Source organism: Malaclemys terrapin, chromosome 18, assembly GCF_027887155.1.
Source record: "Malaclemys terrapin pileata isolate rMalTer1 chromosome 18, rMalTer1.hap1, whole genome shotgun sequence".
Taxonomy (NCBI): Eukaryota; Metazoa; Chordata; order Testudines; family Emydidae; genus Malaclemys; species Malaclemys terrapin.
The window spans coordinates 13,533,697-13,555,291 of record NC_071522.1 but is presented as its reverse complement, the minus strand read 5'-3'; the positions used below and the strand labels follow the sequence as shown (position 1 = coordinate 13,555,291).

At 40.9% G+C, this 21,595-nt stretch overlaps 1 protein-coding gene and 1 long non-coding RNA gene across 2 annotated transcripts in view; one reads left to right on the top strand and one right to left on the bottom strand.

Annotated features, from left to right (window-relative positions):
• CALN1 (calneuron 1) overlaps nt 1–21,595 on the bottom strand; it is a 172,877-nt gene that overhangs the window by 53,678 nt on the left and 97,604 nt on the right. The window lies entirely within an intron of this gene.
• On the top strand, nt 864–10,781 carry LOC128825791 (uncharacterized). Its single transcript, XR_008442732.1, has 2 exons — nt 864–1,802; nt 9,181–10,781. It is a non-coding gene; the product is annotated as an uncharacterized LOC128825791 (long non-coding RNA).

Sequence of the window (21,595 nt, the reverse complement as noted above, 5' to 3'; positions counted from 1 at the left end):
AGGGAATGAGCTATTTAAAACTTGGCCAAACACTGAGCTTTCTCCCCATATATATATCAATATATTTAACAGAGACGGAATACCAGATAAAGCTGATCTGGTGACGGTTTGCCATCAGCTGACTGCTTAGTAGATCTGGTCAGGAAACCAGAATTTCCGTTCCATAGGAAATCCCAATATTTTGAAAAAAATTTCTGTTCCAGATTGGAATAAAGAGCTACGTTTCCCAGCAAAACGACAATGCTAGGAAAAAAATGATTTGAAAATATTTATCAAAACGAAGCATTTTTACCTTATGGTATTTCAACATGAAACAAAATATTTACGTAACATTTAATAAAATGTGGAAGTTAAAATGAAATGCTTATTTTATATTATAATGTATATTAACACACATTAAATGTATGGAATTTTAAGTCTAAACAAAAGGAATCAATGTTCTCCAAATAAAATTTTTCCTGTCAAAACTTTTGCTGAAATTGACATACTCCTGAAAAAAGTTAGATTTTGATGAAAATGCATTTTTCAACAGAAAACTACTCCGTCACATGTTTTTACCAGCTCAACTAATTAGTTTTGAGAAGCAGTAGATGCAGTACAAACACCGAGATGTTTGATTCACTCACTTAACAAAAGCTATCTAAACTTTAGGACGCTGTCGGTGCAATGACAAACTTAATCATTCCCCTTAGTGATGGATCTGATGGTTCTTATTTTTCACATTGGACTGCTTGTTGCTTATAGAGCACTGCCTGTTGATAACAGCGAGGCATTGCAAGCTGCACTGTATACCACCCCATTAGCCTACAGGAAAGCATGCTCATATCACCGTTATCTAGTACTATCACCTGACACAATTTGTTTGTCCCTTCCACTTTTTGCATCTTGTCATTAACCAAGATCAAGGGGTCTTTGGGGCAGACACTGTCTTGTTACTACAAGAGGCCACTGTGCTATGTGCTGGATCACAGCTTCATGTAAAGAGCTGTGCATAATAAGACATCTCTCCCGTGTAGAGCACTCCTATAACACACCACTGTTCCTAACTGGTGCCTCCAAGTGCTATTGCAATATTAATAACAACAACAGTGATATGCACATGATAAATCCATGGATAGATCACATTAGATGGAGCCAGCAATCAAGTAATAATGTTCTGGTTTTGTATGTATGATGCTATGTGTTGGGTCAGTGCCAAATTATTATGAATTGCTATGAATGAATGTGGTAAGCATGAGTTTGGTATGGCTTGGTATGTCGGAATCTGCTAGAGGATTCTGGGAGCAGGATTCTCTTAGCATTAGATAAATGGTGTGGAAAATTACTGGCAGGGCTAAAACAGCACCTGAATGGTTAATAAAGGCTCAGTCTGTGTGTATGTTTCAACATCGAACTTTGGAAGATCAGCAAGGGAACCAGCTTACGTAAAATCATGCAATCAGTGGGCTTAGTACAAGCTGACCTGGGTCAAACTGACCACTCTGGATGGCATCACGGGAAGAGCTTAAGTGAATAATTGATAAGAGGGTGATTGAACTTTGGTCTGTGTCTGCTTTTCAGTCCCTTCCAAAATATTAATTAAAGAAAATCAGTAATAAGACACCCACAAGCCATATTTCTGGGACATGTGACTCCTTTAAGCAAAGGCAAATGCTAAGCAAAGTAAATTAGTTAATTGGGGAACTAACTTAACATCTGAAGACAGAAGTCCTCAGGGTGACCTAGACCCTGCTTCGGGGGACACTTGACGGACCAAGTAGCTGAGAGGGGAAAAGAAGAGAAGGCTTCTCCATCTAGAATCGGTAGATAAACCTGCTTTGTTTGCCAATCAGGATACTGTGTAAGGCTAACATAGTTATTGAGGGTTTATGCTTGAGGAACTGAGGCTTATTGGGAAAGATGTGTACTATGTAAACTTAACTACTTGTGTAATTCTTTCTCAAATAAATTACTGTGCATTAAGCATATTGGTTTCCGAATTCTCACTGGTACCGGTAACAATGCGCCCAGCTGTGGGCCACTAAAGATCCATTTCAGCACTATGTATGTCCTCTTCATGAGAGCTCAGAACAAAGGATAATGTGAATCATTATCCGCCAAATTAGAGAGGTAGGAGAGCTTCACAGAGGCTGTTGCAGCAAACAAATTAAGCATGTGTTTAAGTTTAAGACATTGACATCAGTAGGACATCTTACATGCTTGGCTGAATAGAGATGGGATTATCATGTTCTTATCAATTTTGTTGAATCAGGGACAGAATAGATCTGGGTTCAGACAACTATACAAGTCTTCAAACAGAGTTTGTGTTCTTAATGCACTAAAGGAATACCTGAGAGGAATATCCAAGAGTTTGACTATAAATCAGTATACTTAGTTTTTGCTTATGCACAAATCAAAACAGATATAGTTAAATCAGTGCAACCTCTACTGTGGATGCAGTAATACCAGCATAAACTAGCTTTATATAAAAATCAGCCCTTTTATTTTGGTAATTAAGTGGATACAAACACTCTGATAATTACTATAACCGCGCTCACACCCGGGAGTTTCATTAAATGTAACTATATCTGTTTTTAAAGTGATACCGTTTTTATAATGATTTAACTATGTGTAGATCAGCCCTAACAGGAAAATCTAGCAGTGGCTACTTTCAACTTGTTTATTTTGTTTAAAAACAACCCAACCTGTTTTTAATGGAAGCATTTGAATAACTAACATTGAAATGCTGTAAAGGCCAAGGGAGAATAACGTATTTACAACCCCAAAATGCTCTCCTCTCTTTTCATCTCTCTTTCCATTGCGGAGTGGCGATTCAGTTAAGGAAACAGTTCTCATTCTTTTGGTGTGTGGCTTGGGGGCACAATTAAACCTGCGTGCTGCAGTGGAATGGATAGCCCTGCTCTGAGAGGCTGTGCTCCCCAAGTTGATTAGAAGTCAAAAGTTAACTGCTGTGGCAGCAGCTCTGAATCATGTTCCCCCCATTCCCGTCCCCCCCGCATGCTGGATAGACAGACGTCTGGAGGTTCCAAAATATGCTCTGCATAAGCATGCTAACGTTTAAGCCCATAGACACTCTCCCCACAATCGACAATGAGGATATGCCACTCTCTCCTGCCTCTTTACCCTCTCCAGTTGCATGATTTAGTGTGGGAACCTGCGAGGTCCCAGACGCTCCCTGAGATAGCAGCAGGATCCCTTAACTGCACCTCTTGATTCAGAATCTCTCTTACATTTAGCGGCACGTGGAGTTTCTCCATGACTTGCGCCGAAGAGGGCAATATAGCAGCTGAAATGTTACCACGGCCAAGGTTTTAAATAGCTCCAGGATTTCAGAAGCCCCAGAGAACAGCTGAGTGTAGAAAGCAGTGCAGCAGCAGGACAAAGCAAAGGGGAGTGCTGAGGTCAAGCAACAGCTAGAAAGGAAAAACCACTCACCAAGCCATGACCCTAACCAAAGGAAGGCACAGGAGTCACATGGCCTTCCCAAGACAAGTCCTACAGGAAGAAGTAGGGAAAGAGGGAAGATCATCTGGTCTCTCCTAAATAAGCAGACAGCTTCTCTCCAACGTATGTAAGTGAGAATGGTTATTACACAGCGGACTCACTGCAAAAACGTATGCATTCAGTTTGGCAGTAGACAAAAATTACAGAAAACTCTTAGGCTATGGCTATACTAGAGAGATTACAGTGGTGCAGCATTTTGATTTATGAATACATCAGCAAAATGATCAGTTACATTTTGATTGCAAGCAGCTTATTTATGGCTAATAAAAGGCTGCTCTATTTTATGGTCCAAGGTGGAGATTTCTAACCACTATCCTTGCAAATTCAACTTCTGATTTGTACATGATACAAAAATGTTACTGTGAGAGGACAGAGACGGAACTATGTAAAGTCACTATGTGCTGGTAGCATTCTTGCTCAACTGTTAACACAGTAAACCTACTTGCACATTAGAGGTCTTTAAATTTACTTGCTTCCTGGGTTTCGATTTGGTGTGAAATTAAAACTAAACAAATCTCAGCCTAAGTTTCCTATTCCAGGAGCCTTTTCCTAGGGTTTCTCACTGCAGGACCCCTCTGGCCAAGGGAAACATTCAAATCTCAATAAGCAAAACTCCAGTGTTGGAACTAAGAGGACCTAACTAGTGTGGGTGCCAAGATGAGTCAGGAAAGCAGCTCTACATCTCTAAGCAAGGTCCTAGAATCGGACACCCTATTTCAGTCATTCTTACAAAATCACCTTGTCTTTCAAGTGTAGAATTTAGTAAAAAATATAAAGGGCTACACTGACACACAACATAACTGATCATACCACAGTTGCCTTTCAGATTCCTTATGAAGAGTTTTTTTGTTTTTTTTTTGGAATTGCCCATCTGCCTCGGACTCATTCAGTCAATAGATCCATTAACAGTAGGTCTGAATTGTTGGCCTCCTCTTGGAATGTAGGCATAGTTGGCATTCCAAATTCCCCAGGATTGTGGCTCTGCTTCTCTCTCATTCTACTATTTTCTTAGATACTAGTTTTGCTTCCTATGAACTCCAGATCCATCAATCAATTGCCAAGCCAGTTGCTGAGGCCACAAGACCAAAACAATCCCAGGAACACCAAGGAACTGGCTGGACTGATAAATGGCAAGACCAGCAACGTACTCCCATTGGGCAGATTAGTGAACTCATCTGTCGTACGATGTTGTATTTTTAGCATTGCGAGAGTTCACGAGCCTCACCCAGCTGTATCTTTCTATAATGAATGTATCACTTAATAGAACTCATTGAGTTCAATCTTAGAATCCTCGCTCAGTCCAGACTCCCATTGACTTCACGTTAACTGATATCAATGGGTGCTTTGCCTAAGGACTACAAGATCAGGCATCCCTGCCTCACTGTGCTTCAGCCACGCTTTCAGCAACTTTACTGAAAACAGTCCAAACGAGCGCTCCGATTGCTTCCAGCGCTGGCTCCTGGGACCGTTACTAAAACTGATGTGGAAAACAGTTCTCAGCAATCTGGTGTGTTTGCAAAAATCAGTGCCCCACAAGACCACACAGAGTTTGAAACACGCATAGATCATGAACTCAGCATGACAGTATTAAAAAAAAAAGCCTAATTCTGCCCTCAGATACACCTGTGCAACCCCCAGTCACTTCAGTGGGCTGTAAAGAGATTCACAGGATGTAACTGAGGGAAGAACATGCCCTGAGGTCGGTGTCCTAATGCATGGCTACATTGTTGCATGGCACATACAAATCCAAAGATTAAACAGTTCAGATAACTTCATTTAAGAATGTACATCTGACCAATTGAGTTTCTCAGGAACTCAGGATGGATGTCCTCCTCTTCCATTCAATTGAAGAATTAGACCTGACTTGGGTCCCTGAGTGTACAACTCAGGAGGTTTAGAGATCAAGAAAAGCAGTTGGACCTTCTGAGGTGTTCTCAATGGTTATGTTTCCAAGGTCACAGTGTGGATCCTAAAATGTAAGAAGTTTGAAGCTTTACAAACTAAACTGATTAGGGGTTTGGAACGGGTCCCATATGAGGAGAGATTAAAGAGGCGAGGACTTTTCATCTTGGAAAAGAGGAGACTAAGGGGGGATATGATAGAGGTATATAAAATCATGAGTGATGTGGAGAAAGTAAATAAGGGAAAGTTATTTACTTGTTCCCATAATATAAGAACTAGGGGCCACCAAATGAAATTAATGGGCAGCAGGTTTAAAACAAATAAAAGGAAGTTCTTCACACAGCGCACAGTCAACTTGTGGAACTCCTTGCCTGAGGAGGTTGAGAAGGCTAGTACTATAACAGCATTTAAAAGAGAACTGGATACATTCATGGAGGTTAAATCCATTAATGGCTATTAGCCAGGATGGGTAAGGAATGATGTCCCTAGCCTCTGTTTGTCAGAGGGTGGAGATGGATGGCAGGAGAGAGATCACTTGATCATTACCTGTTAGGTTCACTCCCTCTGGGGCACCTGGCATTGTCCACTGTCAGTAGACAGGATACTGGGCTAGATGGACCTTTGGTCTGACCCAGTACAGCCGTTCTTATGTTCTTAACTCCTTATCAATGGTCAAAATGAGGCACAATTCATTTTAGCCTCAAACTTGGGTTTACTGCAAAGTTTGTGGCTATGATTCACTTTCACCTAAGCAATTGTGTGCCTCTTCTCATGCCAGTGTGTTTTGTAGGCAACACACTGAATAAACATCAGATTTGATTTCTAAGATGATTGCACAGTATTGTTTCAGTACTGTGCAATCTGCATTCTGATATTAGATAACAGATAAGAACCTCATTTTTCCTTAGACCTAAAATGCAAAATCTCCTTGTCTGCCTGTTGGTCACAGGCCGAATGATCCAACACATACATTAAAATTACTTCCTTGACTCATTCTTTTTTTCCTTTTTCTGTGACAGCCGATTTGTGTTTCCCTCCCTCACTACTCTAGAATATTGGTATCTGGCAAGAGCCAACAAATGCTAAGTGAACTGCTGGAGGGGACTTGAGAATTGATCGCCTTGTTTTTAACAAGGCAAAAGACTGTACTCATAGCAACAGAGTAACCAGCAGTTTCTGTAGGCTTCAACTGAACTTTCTACCACGTCAGTAGTAAAGAGCTTTTGGGGGTGATTTTATTCTAGGGAGTAGGGATAAGGAACCTCAGTGTCAGACTTATGGTCTAACATAATATACCGTCTTGCCTCCAGAAATGTACTTTACACTATTTAGAGAAAGGAAATGTTACAAAAAAATAATTGTGCATGAAGCAAAACACAAACAACAAAATTATAGGGACACTCTATAGTAGAAATACGACAGACCGCAGCATCTGAAAAATGTATTCACTAAACCTTTCGTTCACACACTGCATCTTCTTCTGATGCCTTTGACACATGAACATCACTGTATTTCATACAATGTCCTCTTTAAGTTGATCACAAAAATAGGGGAGGGGGAAGGTTTAAGTTACACATTCCCTGTCTTCAGCTGAAGTATTCATCTATTTTTTCAGGCATGAGATTTTTCCTGAAAATAGCATCGTCAATCAGAAGTGAATGTTAGCAAAACCACAGTGGAGTTAATCCAGGCTTTTCCATTGCAGAATCAAGCAATGGTGAGCACAGCCAGTGATGTTCTTAGCTAAATACTATAGGCCAATGTTTTCAAAAGTAGGTTTTGGGTGCCCAACTTGAGACACCTTTAAAGAAGTCTGGTTTTCAGAATGCTGTCTCAAGTTGTGCACCCAACAAAAAGCACCCAAAAATCATGTCACTTCTAGAGCTGATGAGGAATTTTCAATAAAACAATTCTCCCCCCCCCCCCGTTAGAAATTCTGATTCGTCAAACCTGAAACTGTTTGTGGGAAAGGGCTGGTTTTGACAAATTTCCCATTCGGGGGGAGGGGGGGGGGTTCAAAAACTTCAAAATTGTCAAAACATCTAGGTTCAATATTTTCAAAACAAAAACGTTCTGGGTTTTGGGTTGAAACAACTTTTTATTTTGAAAAGTACAGCTTTCTAACAATCACCCTGAAAGCAGGGGTCAAAATTTTAAAAATCTGAAAGCTAGGAAAAAATCCAGTCCCAATGACATTACATACTATAGCAGGGGTAGGCAACCAATGGCATGTGTGCCGAAGGCGGCACGCGAGCTGATTTTCAGTGGCACTTATACTGCCTGGGTCCTGGCCACCGGCCCGGGGGGCTCTGCATTTTAATTTAATTTTAAATGAAGCTTCTTAAACATTTTAAAAACCTTATTTACTTTACATACAACAATAGTTTAGTTATATACTACAGACTTAGAGAAAGAGACCTTCTAAAAATGTTAAAATGTATGACTGGCATGCACAACCTTAAATTAGAGTGAATAAATGAACCACTTCTGAAAGGTTGCCGACCCCTGTACTATAGTATAGAGAACACTAAGGCCTATTTTTCTGAGGTTCATATAGCCTGCAGCTCCCACTGATGCTTATGAGAGCTACAGGTGCTCTCACACCTCTGAAATATCAGGCATTAAGCCCATATCAAAATATAGTGCCTAACAGTTTTGACCCTGATTTTGGAAAAAGGCCTCAAACCAGCTTTTGATTTTGCAAGCACCGATAACTGGATCTTCAATTACTTATGCGCGCAATTCATATGATTTAGACATCTAACTATCGGATTGCACATGCAGCTCAGGCAGGTAAGCTTTGAAGGTTATATGAACCACAGCCCCTCCTAATAATTGTGCATGCAATTATTTGACAGTGCAATCTGAGACATTTTCTCATTATGTCAAAGTACCAATGACGTGTGTGTCATTTCCACCTTTTATGGAGGTGCCTGGCATGCCGTTCTGAATCACTTTGATATTGAGGTTAAATTGGGAAAAGCCAATCTCAGAGGAGGATATTCTTGGCTTAAATTTAGAACAGGCACATATATAGTAAGATGACCAGTGCTTTAGAAATAACACAGCATATTAGTCACAGGGCATTTCTGACACTATGGAGTCTCAGTACAGTTAGATCTTTATCTTAATTTTTTAAGTTTTATGGTATACACCCCTACCCCGATATAACGCTGTCCTCGGGAGCCAAAAAATCTTACCGCGTTATAGGTGAAACCGTGTTATATCGAACTTGCTTTGATCCACCGGAGTGTGCAGTCCAGCCCCCCCGGAGCACAGCTTTACCGCATTATATCCAAATTCGTGTTATATCAGGTCGCGTTATATCGGGGTAGAGGTGTATATTGGAAAACATTAAACCCTTTGAGACCTATTGCAGTGTCTACATTGCAACCAGTTCCAAGGTTTGTAAACTTTAAATCCAAACATTCTTACTTTCACTTTCCTCCCGCCTCTAGGACTGGATGTATCCCCATAATCTAGGTGTGAGTACAATTGTATACCTTGACTTTTACGGTGCCTTCAGTAGCATGTCCAGCTGTGGCGCATTTTGCCACAGAAAATAACTGAAGTCAGCTGTGGTTTGTCAAACAGACAGGATTGAGAAGGTGCAGAAGTCGAGAGAGGGGATTTTCAACTTGACAATTTTAATGGACTTTAATTAGCCACTTTACCTTGATTACCATAAAGCTTTTGATTCTATGTCTCATATGCAAGTGTGCCTGAGGGTGATTGATATGGGTTTTTAACTCATCTAATTTGATTCCTGTACAGCAATCAACAGTCAGCTGTTTGAACTGCAATCAGAACAGACTGTTTCGGGAAGCGAGAAGAGTACTACAGGATTCTAGTCTCTCATGACCTTTCCCCCAACACCCTTTTTCTGAGGGTAAACAGAAGAGTAACTTGAAGCTATAAGAAAAACAAAGAGCTGTTTTCTGGTACACAAAGGGATGTAGGGGAATTTTGTGAAGAGAGCATTTCCCAATTCCGTTGGACCAACAGCATTCATAGAAAGAATGATCATTACAATAGGCTACAATAGCTATATTTGTCTCAGTAATTGTCGCGACTGAGATGCCCTGACTGAACAAGGTGCATTACTTAAGACTCTACTGCAAACAGCCAGAAAAGCTTGATAAAGTACTCTGCACACACTTCTTCAAGCTAGTTAGAAAATGGAGAAATGATTTCACTAACATTTTTTATGTTGTTTCCATTTTGCCATTTGGAATGGACCCATTTTCTGTTTTTCATGAAATTCCCCACGTTTTTTTACCTACATTTTTTTTTCATTCGGCAAACACTTGGTTTGCAGTAAGAAACCATGGTTTGAGGTAAAACAAAACACTTTAATAAGGATTTCAAGAAAAAAATGGATCAAAATTTCTGTGAAAATATTGGTAAAAATAGACATTTTCGATTATTTTCAAAATTTTCTCCACTAATTCTATCATGAAAAGTTTCGGGGGGGGGTGTGAAATTTTCAACAAAAAACCCACAATCTTTTTCATACAAAAAGTTTTGATCATCTCTAATTATTATTATTTACTCTTTACAGTACTCTCTAGAGGCCAAAATAAAAATGGGCCCTCAATGTGATGGAGTATGGACAAATGTATAAAAAGAGACAAGTCCAGCCCCAGAGAGCTTACATTTAAGGCACTGATCCTGCAAGCCTTAGGCATGTGCTTAACTTTATGCCTATGAGTAGACCCGCTAGCTTAAATGAGACAACTTGCAGTGCGCAAAGTTAAATACGTGTATAAGTTGTTGCAGAACTGGGGCCTAAATTAAGACAGGACTCAGCAAGCTAGTGTTCCAACCAAGCAGAAGAAATGGAGAGAAGATGAGGGTAACGAAAATTCAAAACGCACTTTGAGCCAATGACAGATAAGGAAGAAACACAAGATATATAAGGAGTGGCCCCCACTCTCCACCAACCCCAACCCAGAAATAAACCTGTCACCTAGAGAGAGAGAGATTTTAACATGCACAGTATGTACATTATAAAAATAAATACAAAATATAAAATACTCTGAGAGCGGTGTAGTTACTTGTGCATTCAAGTTTGCAGACAAGAAAATAGTGCTCCCTTCAAGACTCAGTCTGCCTGACTTTCCAGACATCTCATCACAGCTGGCATTCAACAGAGCCTCAAAAAACGTCCCCATCTATAGACCAGATTCTTAACTGGGGTAAAGCTGCATAGCTCCATTGAACTAATGAAGCTGTGTTGATTTTCACCATCTGAGGAACTGCAGTTCTGTCTATAGAATATTGTTCTTGTCCCCTCTGACCGCATCTCTGGAACACTATAATAATTTGCTTGTTAAATGTACAACATTGTAAAATGAATTTTCTTCCCCACCAGATGCTAGAGCCTGTGTTTTTATTTAATGTACAATCCCGACTCAGATCAATGCCTGGATTGAAATTTCACACACACAGTGATGTGCTGTGTTGACTGACCTAGGTATCCTGCTTTCTTACATAGACACAAAATCTCTACAGGTGATCACAATTCAGTTGGTAGATTCCTATTGGAATGTAACACTGGAGAAGCAATTTAAAAAATAAATCTTTGCTAGATATAGTATGGCTGGAAGGAGAAAATCCCCTTCATATTTGCCAAGCTTGGGTTCAGAAACCCTGACATTTCAACGAATCATTAGTTTTGAAACACATCAGCTGCATTCTATTCTCTACACAGCAACACAGCAGTATGAAAGTTTAGAGATGGGTCCAAACCAGAATACAAACTCCAAACTTCCACAAACTTTCAGGGGGCAGTGTGGAGAAGGTAGGGGGGAGGGGGCACTGTAGGAAGGTTAAATCCAGACCCAACCTCAGATAAAGATTTTATGGCTTGTGCCCTTCTATACAAAAGACCTATAACACACTACAGCGATTTGATTTATGCTGTTCAGATTCAGCCTTTATATAGATGTGGAAAAAATGCATCTGGTTTTTCAAACCTATTTACTTTGGAGTCACCAACCATCAGCTGAAAATCTTCTTGCTATGCAATCTACCCTGTTGGGTTTAACTCTGTGATGAAAACATAGATGAAGAGTGTTCTAAGAGCTTACTAAGGAATACTGGTGGTTAAGGGGAACATTGGCAGTGGATTCATTCTGTCTTTGCGTCCATTCTCAATCTGACCCCGCTCATACCAGCCAGGACCCTGCAAGCTCTCTCCTGCACACAAAGCCCTATATCCCCATTTCCAACCTATGGGCCTAATCCTAAATCCTGAACAAAATATTTCATTTGACCCAAAACAACTTTTTTTTTTTAAAGTTTTAGTTTTTCCTAAAAAAAAATTCATTTCAGATCGAACTGAAACAATTTAATTTTTCCAGTTAAACCATCAAACCAAAAAAATCAACTGTTCACCTGTTTCTAGATTTAAGTGTTGCGTGGGGTGAATGTCACCCTGGGTATTTCAGTTTGCCAGCAAAAGTAAAGCACTGGGGATTTATAACAAGCCCAGAACGTTCAGGAATATAAAGAAACACATGATGATGGTAAAATACCTCACTCGTACATAGCGCTTTTCATCAGTGAATTGCAGAGTATTTTACAAACATCAGTATCATTATCTCCATTTTGCAGATGGGGAAATTGAAGTATAGAGAGACTAAGAAACTTGCCTAAAGTCATACAGCAGAGCAGTGGCAGAGCTGCATATAGAACCCAGGTCTCCTGAGTTCCAAGTCCAGTGTTCTAACCACTAGGTCACACACATTTTATTTTATTTTTAAATCACTGATTTTCTAGTATGAAACATATTTGTTTTTAAAATGATTATGCACAAATTGAAGACTTGGAGGAAAACATTCCATCCTCCCCATTTCTTTTGACTATATACTTTTGTGTTTTACAGAGTTAAAAAAAAATTAAGGAAAATAAATTCCTTTTCTGTAGAATTACAGTACATGTACTTCCTAAGTGAATGTATTTTCACTGGAGGATTACATCATCATTTGATTCTAGGATCATTATATGTTCTACCCTTAGACTTAAAACTGCCCTTGGGATTCAAGCATTTTTGAATGTCAGAATAAAATACATAGTTTGCTGAGAGCTATTTGAGTAACTGCAAGAACATTTCAGAGCCAGAAGTTCATAGCTTTCATATTGGAGGCAGTAATAAAGAGGTGGCATTATGACAAAAGATGAGGAAGTTTGGCTTGAACCAGTAGGTAGAAAGAAGAATGTCTAATACGGGGAAGGGACACATTGTAACACACTGACTAAGCAGGTGATATTATGTCACCCCCTACTGGAGCTCACAAAGAATATGTAAACATTAATAATACCAAAGCTTTTGTCCTTTTAACTCAAGTGGTAGAGACCCGGGTTTTGTGAGCTAAGATTTCTGGGTTCTGTCTTCACTGAGTCCCCACAATTCCTGTAGGTATACAACACATACTTCATTGAAGATTGGCACTATCTAAGAAGTATTGTGTCATTTCTTTTCCACACCAAGCGCTGCGCCTCTAAAATGTATCCACTTAAACTTTGGAGAGAGAGAGAGATCAATGAAAAGAAAAATAAATTGAGTGAATTTTAGGGCTAGTGAAAGTTGCAGGACTGATAACTCTGGAGAAAGCTAATGGATTGACACCCTCTGTATCTTATATGCAATTCCATGAGCTATCCAGTCCCCAAGAGAAAGGTATCTAAAACAACACACACAGCAATGACTGAAAGAGAACAGAAATGAAATCATCTTTGTAAGATTTCTTTTTTTGTCTCTTCTTAGTAACTCAAATTCTGCATTGCACTGTCTATCTGGTAATATCTAGACTAATTGCTTTGCAAGGATATCAGAGCTCATCAACCGGTATAATTTAATAAGGAATCTTCTGAATTCTGCCTTTCTTTGCCCTCAGTGTACAAACCCTTGAAAAATGAACATGCTTCGTGACAGAACTGTTGATGTACAAGGTAAGACCTCCATGGAAACATTGGACAGATATCTTGCTCATTTCACTACAGGGGAAATTACACATAGAAAGTACCATAAATATCAATATATAAAGAGGGAGATCAGGAAAGGTTTTGATCATTTAATATCATAGAATCATAGGACTGGAAGGGACCTCGAGAGTCATCTAGTCCAGTCCCCTGCACTCATGGCAAGACTAAGTATTATCTAGACCATCCCTGACTGTTGTTGTCTAACCTGCTCTTAAAAATCTCCAATGATGGAGATTCCACAACCTCCTAAGGCAATTTATTCCAGTGCTTAACCACTCTTACGGTTAGGAAGTTTTTCCTAATGTCCAACCTAAACCGCTCTGGCTGCAAGTTAAGCCCATTGCTTCTTGTCCTATCCTCAGAGGTTAAGGAGAATATCAAATTCACAGATATATCCTTGTATTTCTAGTATTTCCATTGACTTCAATGGTGTTATTCTGGATTTATGCCATAGTAAGTGGTGCTAGAATCTGTTCCAACATATTTCTTCAGTCCTACTTCTGACTTATATATGCTTCTTTTAAAAAAATGACCACTTTATAATACCGTGTAGAATTCAATTATATACAGTAGTAAATCTTTCCCAGCCACTAGAAAATGCATTAAGACAATCAATTCTAGAGAATCTTGTGCATTTCAAGGCATAATATATTTCTTCCCTTGCTGGCACAGAAATATATTTATAACTTCACATACAGTAAAATGAAGGGGGTGGGGGAGAGACAGGCGGAGAGGTACTTTGTCTGGATAACAGTGGATTCGTTAAAAGAGAGAGACCTCTGGCATTTCATCAGCTTTCTCTTCACGTTCAGCATCATTCCACCCACTCAGAAATGGTAAATCCTGTCTCTGCTAGAAATTTTTATTTAACAAAGCAACAACACTTTTTTTTTTTTGGAAGGAGAGAGGACTAAGCCCATTCTTCTTTGCCAGTGCAGAGTTCAGTCGGTGAGGCAAAGTTCACAGCACAGTGGGCATAGTTTTTGTCCCAACATACTAGACAGTAATCTATTCTACTCTTGCCAGACAATCAATTTCAAACCTCTACAGTGCCTATTTGTAGGATTCATCTCAAAAACACTTGAAAAACAGGGCTTCTGTTTTCTTTTTCTTTTTCAAGTGCTTGCTGGACCAGAAACTATGGGCTAAAATTCAGGGCCAGCGATGCATGGACTGTCATCTAAACAAAAGATGGTGTTCACTGCTAGGGAGGTGTGTGATGGAAGAACCGGGCTGTACTATGGCTTATCCTGGAAGAGACAGGTAAGGGACTGGTGGAGAGGCTGAGAAAGGCATTGAACAAGATCAGAGGATGTGATTTGTCAAGGCCACGTAGGACAGAGCTGGAGAGCTAGCGTAAGAGAAAGTCGTGACATGCCAGGGGTGGTATAACGAAGTTTGATGGGACTCTTTAAGGAAAAAGACTTGAGTTTTCAAAGGGAGGTAAACACCCAAATCCTATTGACTTCCAGTGGAAGCTGGGTGCCTGACTCCATGAGGCTCCTTTGAACATCCTAGCCCAAGGAGAGGGGCAGATGCCCCTGAGGAAGGAAGGGATGCAACTGAGATCAAATAGTGGTCTCATGATTGGGAATACTAGAGCCACAGAGTTATCCATGAGCTGTGGGGCAAGAGGGTCAAGATTCCTCCCCTTCCTCCCAGCAAGGAATTCCCAGCACCCAGAGCAGTTACTCCACCTGCGTGCTGGGGGGAGGCCTAAGGGAGAACAAGGCGCTATGAAGCACTCATTTGCAGCAGCCAGCAGCAAACGTGGTCAGCCTGGCCCCATCAGACCAAAACAATAAATGCGTTTTACAAAGACAGGTGAGCAGGTGCCACTGGGGTGGCACAGCTCTAGGTGTTACGATAGAAAAGCTGTCGAACACGCATCTACGCTCATCACTGCTAGAACGGTAAAGGTGCATGGCTTACATTGTCAAACCCTGTTGCCTTCTGCAGATGCGAACTGCTTCAAGTCAGTCATCTGCACATGGTTTAACATTTGCTGTTTTGCGGACATATTAGTTGTGCACTGTATGCCCCAGTGATATCATTTACGGCCTGATCCATAGTCCCTTGAAAAGTCAATGGGAGTCTTTTCCATTGAATTCAGTCGTCTTCAGATCAGGCTTTAACCAGTAGATTGCAACTAAAAATCCTGATTTCCACAATGCTACCACCTGGGTATCCATTTAGGGTATGTCTACATTGCACACTGAGGCAAGGTCTGCGGGACGTGGGGGACGTGGGCCTGTAGACTCAGTGTTGCCATACTGAGCAATCGCTTCAACGTTCAGCAATTCTTTGTGAAAATAGGTTTTCATTTTTCCATTGGCTCTAGAGTTCACATACCTCATCAGGAAATTGTTTTTTTTCTGCATTGTTATTGTTCTGTTAAGCAAACCGAAAGACACAAGCATATTACAAAAGCCTGATAACCACCACAACAATCGAAGGAAGGTAGTCTAGGGAAGGTTTGTTCTTTAGCCAAGTTTGCCAGCATTCCAAATCCCTAATAAGCCATTTCTTAGATACTTCTGAAGAGAGGAAGGATGGTCCAGTGGTTAGGGTGCTGACTTGGGAAATCTGAGCTCAATTCCCTGCTTTAACAAAGACCCCCAGTGCGCCCTGATGCAAGACATTTAGGCTATGACTCCACTACAAGCACTGCAGCTACACCGCTGTAGTGTAGACACTTGCTACAGCAACAGAAGGGGATTTTCTATTGCTGTAGTAAACCACTCCCTCAAGAGACAGTGGCTACACTGATGGAAGAATTCTGAACTGGAAGAAGTCTGTACTACATCTCTTGGGGGGCCGGGGGAGGAGCTGAATTTTTGACACCCTTGAGCAACATAGCCAGGTCGCCCTAAATTTTAGTGGAGACCAGACCTTAATGTCTCTGTGCCTTAATTCCCCCTCTGTAGAATGGTGATAATAGCACTTGCCTACCTCACAGGGGTGATGTGGGTGGGGAATAAATTCATTAAAGATTATTGGCGCTTAGATACTCTGGTAATGGGGTCCATATAAGTACCTAAAATAGAAAGCTTATTTGAAACTGTTTGGAGATGCTAAATCAAAAACAAGGGCTCTTCGGGCCTGAACCAGAAGGGTGCTGAACATCTGCAAGTCCTATTGATTTAAATGAGTTTTGGGTGTGTAGTCTGTGCTTAGCCTCTGGCCAGAACAGCACTATGGAAAACCCATGCTCAAAGAACATAGGAACAGCCATACTGGGTCAGACCAAAGGTCCATCTAGCCCAGTATCCTGTCCTCTGACAGTGGCCAGTGCCACATGCCCCAGAGAGAATAAACAGAACCGGTAATCATCAAGTGATCCATCCCCTGTCGCCCATTCCCAGCTTCTGGCAAACAGAGGCTAGGGACACCATCCCTGCCCATCCTGGCTAATAGCCATTGATTGACTTATCCTCCAGGAACTTATCTAGTTCTTTTTTGAATCCTATTATATCTTGGCCTTCACATCTTCTGGCAAGGAGTTCCACAGGTTGACTGTGCATTGTGTGAAAAAATACTTCCTTGTGTTTGTTTTAAACCCGCTGCCTATTAACTTCATTTGGTGACCCCTAGTTCTTGTGTTATGAGGAGTAAATAACACTTCCCTATTTACTTTCTCCACACCAGTCATGATTTTATAGACCTCTATCATATCCCACTTAGTCATCTCTTTTCCAAGCTGAAAAGTCCCAGTCTTATTAATCTCTCCTCACATGGCAGCCGTTCCATACCCCTAATCATTTTTGTTGCCCTTTTCTGAACCTTTTCCAATTCCAATGTATCTTTTTTGAGATGGGGCAACCAAATCTGCATGCAGTATTCAAGATGTGGGTGTACCATGGATTTATACAGAGGCAATATGATATTTTCTGTCTTATTAACTATCTCTTTCCTAATGATTCCCAACATTCTGTTCACTTTTTTGACTGACGCTGCACATTGAGTGGATGTTTTCACAGAACTATCCACCATCACTCCAAGATTTCTTTCTTGAGTGGTAACAGCTAATTTAGACCCCATCATTTTATATGTATAGTTGGGATTATATTTTCCAATGTGCATTACTTTGCATTTATCAACATTGAATTTCATCTGCTATTTTGTTGCCCACTCACCCCGTTTTGAGAGATCCCTTTGTAGCTCTTCACAATCTGCTGGGGACTTACAAAACTACTCAAGATAGTTATCATCTGCAAATGTTGCCGCCTCACTGTTTACCCCATTTTCCAGATCATTTATGAATATGTTGAATAGGACTGGTCTCAGTACAGACTCCTGGGGGACACCACTATTTACCTCTCTCCATTCTGAAAACTGACCATTTATTCCTACCCTTTGTTTCCTATCTTTTAACCAGTTACCAATCCATGAGAGGACCTTCCTTCTTCTCCCATGACAGCTTACTTTGCTTGTGCTTTGCTCAAGATGGAAGGCATGAGTCCTGCATGCATTCCTCCATTGCCTTTGTTGTTGTGCTTGAAACTTAACATAAGGAATAGATCTATAAAAAAAATACATTTCTCCCAACAAACCCAGCAAAGAAACTTCAAGAGAGCAGGCAAAATGTATTAAAGAATTGCCACCACTGAACCTATCCAATGCAGATCCCATAGAGAGCAACGGAGCCCCAGGCCAATTCAAATTTGTGCATTTACTTTTGGCACTCACAGCTCCATTCATTGTTAACTGGCTCATTGAGAAAGTCAGAGCACAGTTGCTATTTTATGCATCAGGAGGAGAGGGAAAAAAACAACAGACACAGACCAAAACTCTGTGTGTGTGTGTGCGCGAGAGAGAGAGAGGTGGGAAAAGAAAAAAATAACCTCTATGAATTAAGAAATAGTCAGTATGCGTGTTTCCAAATGTGTGACGCTGAATACCAAAATCACCACCTGCCACGCTGATAAAGCAACATGACCCAGCATGCAGGATGCCTCTTTATATAAATTGTTAGCTTTAAATATACCTCAGACAAAGGCTTTGGTGTCTTTTAAGAAGGCTAATGGTATAAATAGGCCTGTTTAAACTATGCAACACAATAGGACTGAGAAGTTGTCTTTTCTCCCTATTGTTGGCTACAGCAGAGGTCTAGTTTCTTGCTTTTGATCAGAAGCATTTTGGCCTAGATTTTCAAAATGTAGTGATTTCAGATGCCTCTAGTTTTGGATACCCAATTTGAGATGGCTTAAATGGACCTGGTTTTCAGACAGATGCTGTTTAAAAATAAGGCCCCATTAGGTGTCTCAAGTTCACCACCCAAAAACCGAGACATCCCAAGTGTGCCAAGTCATTCCTGAAATCTTTGCCTTTACATTTGTTATATAGTGGAGGAAAGGGTTAAAGGATGGAGACACTCGTCACAGGACAAACAGCAGCTTCCTGGATGGTATATAATTAATGAACCTGACAAATGCACAACTTCATGTATATTCCAGCAGGCTATCCAAAGCACTTCTACGCAGGATACCTGTGCCACGAAGAGAGGTCTCTTGTTGCGTCCTGAGATGAATGACAGGCAAGCAGAGGTGATAGTGTGCATGGAAGAAATCAGGGAGAAAATGAACTTGGGACTCTCGGTGATAGGTATGCTGGAGAACTCACATTTGAGGTTATCTAGACATGTGACAAGAATGGGAGAAGAATGGCACGCAAAGAAAGCATGGGAGGAAGAGGGCATTAAGAAATACTGAGGATACGATGGAAAGACTCTAGCAGAGAAGTCTGAAGAGAGGAGGACTGGAACTCCAAGACTCATGAGTCCATGTGTCATGGACTAAAAAGAGTGACGAAGAATCCTGGGCACCACCAACCTTGTGTAAAATGGGAAAAGGAGTCGAGAAATGCAGTGGAGTCATGCCAAGCAGGCAGTTAAGCCTATAGTAATGTCTGCTAATCAACAGCAGACCAAGGTTTTCAAAGGTGACTTGAGATTCTGGATGCTCCCCTGGAGACGCTATAAAAATGTCCGATGGTCTGAAAGTTCTGAGCACCTGCCCTATGAAAATCATCCCCCTTTCAATGCATCTCAAGCTGGGTGCCCGAAAGTGGAGGCACCCAAAATTGCAGATCACTTTTGAAAACGTTGGCTTGTTTGGGTAATCCACCGGTGAGTGCACGTTATAGGTACACCTCTGTGCTTGATCTGCAAAAGATATGAGTGGGACAGCCCCAGCTAGAGACTCTTTAGATTAAGCTGTAGAAACTCATGGTTCTAGCTCTGGAGGTTTCTGGGTCAATCCCTGGAGTATGCGCCAATATGGTGGCCATCACATAGGCACTAGACCTACAAACATTAGTAGGCTTTCCTCCATGGGCCACAGCCAACCACCTCATACCGCTCACTATCTGATTCAGTAGTCAATTGACAGATAAGATTCCGACAGCTGAGCCAACCACCAAACATTGTGCATCATCTGGAGCTTTGACCCACAAACTTAGCGTTACACAGTTTCGAGCATCTGCCATTATTTAGAACCACAGCAAATGTTGTCTGGAGTCCTCGGTAAAAACTGTGAATGAACGGGGCTGCTTCCATACTGCAAAGACTAAAACACCACCACCTAAAGTCCATACTTGGAAAATTTGTATCAATGTAGCTACACCAGTTTGCAAACTCCCAGTATAGATGTGTTGCACTGATGTAAAATGGGGCTTACTCCGGTTTCACAGCATATTACACCAGTGCAGGGGTTCTCAAACTGGGGGTCGAGACCCCTCAGGGGGTCGCAAGGTTATTGCATGAGGGTCGCAAGCTGTCAGCCTCCACCCCAAACCCCGCTTTGCCTCCAGCATTTATAATGGTGTTAAATCCATTAAAAAGTGTTTTTAATTTATAAGGGGGGGTCACACTCAGAGACTTGCTATGTGAAAGGGGTCACCAGTACAAAACTTTGAGAACCACTGCACCAGTGTAATGTATCTGTGCTGAGGGGTTGGAGTGGTATAACTGCTTGGTTTAGCAGCTGTTTGCAAAAGTAAGGGGAGCTGACTAAAGACAATTAATGAAGCACTGGCTAAGCCAGATCCCAGACGAAATGGGAAGACCAGCATTAGAGTAGAACAAAATAAAGGATGTGCAGGAATCTACATACTCCCAAGCCCTCTCCAGCCCAGCTCAGCTGGGGAGAAGGAAATCCGTTATTTAGAAATACTCTTTTCCAATGCTGGTGAAGAAGTGCCGGGTTTATTACCTGGCTAAATTACATACTATTTTCAGAGAGAGAAAATACATCCTCAGGGATTATGACAATGCTAAAAAATGTGCAGGCTCCAAATTAATTCCTCTGCAGGGTCTAGAGGAGGAACTAACTGTTCCTCAGTTCTTCAGAGGAAGAAATTTTGTTAAATTTATCTACTGGACTTAGAAAAAAACCAATGCCCTTCCCCAACCACCTTATATCTTTCAGAGTTTCTGCCCTCCCTCCCCCAAGTTTGCACTGGCTTTTGTTGATGCCAACGAGATTTCCAAATATTTCCTTCCTCATTTCATTCTGTTAAACCACTGATTGATAGAATGGTTTAATACAGCATAGAACTATCCCATGGGAGATTGATTCCATTAGTAATGACAACTGACAATAGATTATGAACAGGCAGCTCCTCACATAAATTCATTAAAGCGTCAGCAACAGAAGCCAGGCTGTGGCTATGCAGATGTTCTATCCCCTTCCTCACTGCATCCTTATTGCTCTCCACATAGAAACTGAACCGGGGTCCTTGCCCTCCGAATTTTTTGCAGAGGCCAGCAGGACACAGAATCCTGCCTTCCGCTGGCCTCATAAAAATCACCACAGCCATCTCAGGCCAATACTGGAAGCTGTTGTAGCCTCCTCAGTCCCTGGATATAGTCATGAATAGAGCTGAGTGAATGATAGATGGTGGTACTGAGAAATCCAGAAAAATAATTAGTATGGAACCAAATCTGAAATGTTTTCCCTTGGGTTTATTTTTCTTGACAAAACAAAACAAAAATAAAAGGAATTTGTTCAGGTTAAAAAAATTTCATTTTGAAAATGCCAATATCAAAATGGTTCATTTCTATTTTTTTAATTTTTCCCCTCTGTTTTTCATTCAGCCAAAACTATTTGCTAAACTCGATCTGAATTCACAAAGCGTTTTGTTCGCCCCCAAACTGCATTTCTTTTCTTCTTTTTTGGCAAATTTACTATTCGCTAAAATA